The sequence below is a fragment of the Tenrec ecaudatus genome, chromosome 6, assembly GCF_050624435.1.
Source record: "Tenrec ecaudatus isolate mTenEca1 chromosome 6, mTenEca1.hap1, whole genome shotgun sequence".
NCBI lineage: Eukaryota > Metazoa > Chordata > Mammalia > Afrosoricida > Tenrecidae > Tenrec > Tenrec ecaudatus.
The window spans coordinates 37,674,589-37,680,588 of NC_134535.1; positions in this window are offsets into that span (position 1 = coordinate 37,674,589).

Below are 6,000 nucleotides of genomic sequence, written 5' to 3' on the forward strand. Positions count from 1 at the left end.
TCTCATACTGGCTGACAGTATTCATCTTGTCTGAATTCCCCAGAGTAGCAGTACGAGGGAAGTTTATATAGCTCTGCATAAAGACTTGCACTTCAAGGAAGTGGTTCATAGAACTGTGCTAAAATGGCTTAGGCAATTGTTGGAGTCTTTTTTGGAGGGTGGTGGGCATGGTAAATTCTAAGTCTGTGGGCCAGATAACAGGGTAGAAGTCTTTGCTGTCTTACCTCCCAAGGACCAGAGGTCAGATGATCAGAAGATTGCAGAGTTAAAAGAAAGACCTCTTTGTAAGAATATATATTTATAGCCACACCTTAAAGGTAATTCCTCTTCTGTTTGGCCACTCATATTAGGTCACAAAATAATAAATCATTAAATAGTATCTACCAAACTACTGAGAATCAAAACTTAGCCAATGCACCACATAACATGAACACTCTCAGTATTTCCTTTCTTTCAGTTGTAAGACTCAAGGCAGCTTGATTCTTCAGAACCTGCAGGAGATCATCTCTAATCTCTATTCACTTTTAAAAAGTTAACCTGTTTGGGTCATACCCACCCAGAATAATCATTCTTTTTGTTTTGTTTTGCTTTTGTGTTGAATTTCTTTTCTTAACAGTTTTATTGACATATGATTCATATATCATAAAATTGAATAGTTAATCATATGAGACATGTTTTATAGTTGTCACTGCAATCAATTGTAGGACATGTTCTTTTTCCTTGTCCTCATTGTTCTTAGTTCCCTATTTCCCCACCTCCTTGGTCATTCTCCCAAGAAACCATTAAAACACGTCCTCTCTCTACAGATGTACCTATGCTGGACTGCATGTACAGAAAAATGCCTTTAACAAAAAGAAGAAACCAGAAAAACTAGACACAATAACAGAGTAAAACAGAGAAAAACCTCAATAAAAAGTAAAGCAGAAAATATTAAAAATTTAAAATGGGTCAAGAGGGAGATCCAGTGATCAGGTGTTCAATTTTAACCTAAGTGCACCTGCAATCATGTACTTCCCAGTGCCGTCTGCGTGGGAGCCAAGCTACTCACAGCCCTGCCTTAGGGTCAGAGGGGATTCCCGAGAGGACTCATTAATCTGTGGCTCCCCTGCACTGTTTCTTATTTTAAATTGAAACAACTTTATAATGGGTCAACGGGTACATCCAAGGATAAGATATTACATTTTAACCTAACTGCATGCACCACAATGGACTTTCTAATGTTCTCTGTCTGATAACAAGGCTACTGACAGCCCTCAACTAGGGTCAGACAGGATTCACCAGAGGGTTAATCCATATGTGGGCCCTGCAAATGCACTTTGGACTTTTACTGACATCCACAGCCTTTTGAAAATTAGGTGTTCGCACTTTAAGCTCTGATACTATTGCTTCCATTAGATGTGGATTCTATTATTTATAATCCTTGGACCCCTCAGGCTGATGTGCTTCATCTGCGTGGCCTTCGTTGACACCTTACTAGATGGCTGCTTGTTTGGAGATAAGCCTTTAAGAACCCAGACACTTGCTGCTAGGTGGGGACCATCCAATTTTCCACCACCCTTTGCTTCAGCGCCCATAGCTTCAGTGATGTCTTCATGAGTGTGGGCCATCAAGCAGGGTCAGGGCATAAGAATGGTTTTGTTTTTTTTTTAGGTTGGGGCTAGAATTAAATTCAAGCTCAAAAATCTGTCCAGAAATCTATGGTTTTTAAATATCTTGGATTCATTTTAGAGACACTATTATTTTATGTTACAGAACATTATCAATCATTTCCCTGTGGCATAAGGTCAATTCCATTGGCAGTGTCATTAATTTAGGCAATGGCATACAATTTAAAACTTGATTGAGAAAAGGAATGTATACAAGTATAAACTGGCTCTGAGGTACAATATATGAATTCTTGCATAGTACAGATTAACCTCTTAAGTACCTGGACACAATTTACACAAAAATGGAGATTGGTGATAAGGCAAATTTTTCATTCACAACGGGAGAACAATGCTGACCAGATTAATACATGTCATAATAAAGCCAGTTCTATGCCCTTTGGACAGCAGCCATCTGCTTCTTCTCACACAGGGAGCTTCAGCCTTAAGCCCAAGGACAGCTAGTTGAGAGGGAGCCCTGTTTACTCAGTGGGGGTTCTGCATTGAATACTTCTGCTCTGGCCTGCCAAGGATGCTGTGTGCCTCAAAAGAATAAAATCTAAGTCCCATCAGTCTATAGCACACGGCCTAGATCACCATGGGCTGGCAAGAAACTAGGTTAAAATGTTCCAATTAGAAACATAGTACCAGGCATATTCTCCAATTAGAGTCTATGTAAATATTGTTAAGCATTTTTTCCAGGTGGGAAGTTGCTTCTTCCTATATTTCTAGCAACAGAAATGAAATCACCTTCATCAAGACATACACACAACACTCCCCGCATCTTGACGTGAAATAAGGTCTCCTTATCACAGTGGTAGGAGTGTCTGTGAATTTGGGGTGGCCTTAGCACAATTTTGTATGGCATCAACTGAATGGTGCTCCCCCTCTCTCCTCATCTAGTATTTGTTGAGCTCTGATTTTTTTTTAATTGGGCTATCATTGTGGGTATAAAATGATATCTCATTATTGTTTTGTCATCACTTTTTTATTAGCATAAAGTCAACAGATTATTGTATTTGTTTGTTAGTTGCTCTTAATTCATTTCATAGCAATCCTATGCCTCGCAGACCAAAGCAATGCCAAGGTCTATGCCATCTTCAGAATCTTTTCTAGACCTGAGCTCACTGTTCAACCTACTGCATCAGCCTATCTATTTGAGGGTCTCTCTACTGCTCTCTGACCATCTACTTTCCCAAACATGATGTCCTTCCCAATGGACTGCTTATCCCTCTAATTAACTTGTCCAAGATAGAAGAAACAAAGTCTTTTGTTTATTCTTTTGTCAAACCATTAAATAATGTTCTTCACCAAGACCAGAATTCAAAAGCTGCAATTCTTTGGTCTTCCTTTTTCATTGTCCATTGAAAATACTATGACTTGGATTGGACAAACCTTAGTCCTCACAGCACCACCTTTTATTGTAAGAACTTTATAAAGACTTTTCCCCATGGTTGGTGTATTACAGTGGCTTATATGTTCTTGTGAAATATCAAGAGTCTCACATGTTCTAATAGGTTTCACTTGAGATTACAGACTAAGAACAGACTATGAAAAAGAACAGGCACATCAACTCTGAAAACCTTGGCACTGAAAACTTCTAAGAGTGAAACACTGTCTGACATGGTGCCAACAGGTGAGCTCTTTGGGTTATGCGGCCTTCAGAACAGGACTGGGAAAGAACTGCCTTCTCAAAATGAAGCCACATTTAAGGAGGTGGATGTAGCAAAGCTTTCAGGAACCTCTTTTTTCTATTGTATCACGATTCAAAATGAAAAGAAAATAGCTGAAAACATGCATTAATAATCAGAACATGAACTTATAAAATATTAATCTAGAAAAATTGAAATCCTCAGAAATGAAATTGAATGCACAGACATTGATATCTTTGGCATGAGTGAGCTGAAATGCACTGATACAAGCCATTGAATACCATAAATGGGAAAGTGGTGTACTGTGCTGGGAATCAAAAATTCAGAAGAAATGGCATCACTTTCATCATTAGAGAGAATATTTCAAGATCTATTTGAAGTACATTGCTCTAAGTGATAGCATAAAAGCTTAAACATACCAAGAATGACATTTACAACTGTTATTCAAATGTACTCCCTAACCATCAAGCCAATATTAAAGAAATAAAAGACTAACAACTCTTTATGTTGAAATTGATTGAGCATGCAGTCAAGATGCATCGATAATTATTGGCAAATGAAATGCAAAAGTTAAAAAGAAAACAGACTCGGTATTTGGAAATGGGACACAGGTCATAGAAATGAAGTTCAAAATCAAATGAGAGTTTTACAAAAGCCAAACCTCCATCGGAGAACAAAAGAAGACAAAACAAAGCTTTTCTCTTGGTGCGCCATTGACAGTGTGACTCATTTCACAGGCAAAATAGTCATGAAATAATACACAGAGAAAGAAAGTAACTTGACCAAAATGACAACGGATATGGGATGCTAGGATTTGAACCCCGGCACTCTGACTGTGGAACCTACTCTTACGCTTGTGGATTTAATGTTTCTGACCTCCTGATTGTCACTGCTCATCATCCCTGCAGCCTGAAATTTTGGCTTGACAAACTAGATGAACATGTTGAAATTAGAAACAGAAACAGCTTTCCCTCTGTCTCAGTCATTAACTTGAGCACAGGCGGTAAGAAATGCCTCCCAGTGTGTGTGTCAGAGGGATCCCACATGCTGGTCTTCAGTGTAGAAGGTGACCGCTGTCCAACATGTTCTGGATTAGTCATGGTCGCCGTAGCATCCTCGGCATCCAGCCCTGCTTACAGGAGTTGACACCGTGTCGGCGTGACCGTGCCTTATTTAACGCCTGTGAAATGAAGATGAAACTTCATCTAGATGACACCCCTAGCTGAAGTTCGGTGCTGGTGAGACCAGGAGTGGGGATCCTACAGGCACCTTCTGCTCCGAGAATCACCAGGCAGGTCTGCAGGACTTGATAAATCATTGAGAAGAAATATCATTAGTTCCTCAAAGGACTCTCTGGGTAGTTGTTTGATTGACGGACATCTGGAGAAGTCTGGGATGTTGGTGCGTGGGGAAACCTGTTGTCATCTTGCCGCGGTGGGATCCAGTACAGAGCAAAATGCCTGTGTTTGGCACTCTCTGCCTTCCAATCATTCCCATTTGTGTTGCCACAAATGCTTAGGTAACTAGCCCCCACCAATTAGAAATGCAAGGGAACAACACCCCTCCCTCTGCCTGCACCAGCCTGGCAGGATGGAACGAATGCTTTCAGTTCTTAGGGACTTATTGGGAGGCAACTGTTAAAATCAAAGCAGCCTGCTTAGAAGCAAATACAAACAAAACATTGCCATTGCAACACCTCTGGAGACTCTTTTCGTCTGGTTTGTGCTTTCTTTGGTGTATGTGGAATCCCAGTCATCCACCCATAATTCAACAGGATGGGGAATACAAGATAACCCTGCTTTCCTGGCATGCCTTCTGACCTCCAAAGCATATCTTCTGTCTTCAAAGATGCAATAAAAATAATAATCGGGGTAAACATATATTAAACATTTTACTATGTGTCAAAAATAAATAAAGAGAGAGAGAGAAATGAGACTGGGACCCAGCAATCACATATTGGCTCTGGTGTCACGAGTCACCAGCCCTGGTTTTGCTGCATTTAGGAGCCATGATGCAAGGATAATATTTTTGAAAGAAAATTAAGCAGACCACAATCGAGAGACCACAAGATCAGCATGAGAGATTGGATGCTGCTGCCTAGTAATTGAAGCACATTGTAAAATTTTATTTCTTCCTGAGTTGTTTGCATTGAAAGAATTATCTGATAAGCATCAGAACAGACTTTCAGACATGGAAGGCACTGTGGGCTGATGTAGCATAACCTCTGTCCCACCAACGCCACCACTATTTTACTAACGTGGAAATTAAAGCAGAGAGGCAAGAAGACATTTCTAAGGTTAACCATCTAATGAATGGCAAAGTAGAACTTGATCAAGAACTCATGCTAAAGGAAGAAATCCAGGCTGTACCAAATGTACTGATGAAAGACAATGACCTTGGAATTGATGGGATGCCAAGTGAAATGTTTCAACAAATGGATGCTGTGTTGCATTCACTGGTTTGTGCCAAGAATTTCAGAAGACAGCTGATCTAATGACTGGATGGGATCCGTATTTGTGCTCATTCCAAAATAAAAGGAAAGAGTTCTTTGTGGAATAGTGATGCTTAATCAAGTAAGAACACTTTCCCATTCATAGTCTGTATAAGGTAATGTATAAGAGGAATAAATAGGATGCTTGGTGCCATAGGACTAATGTGTTGAGCTACTGACTACAGGCTCAGCAGTTGGAAATCACCAGCCAGTC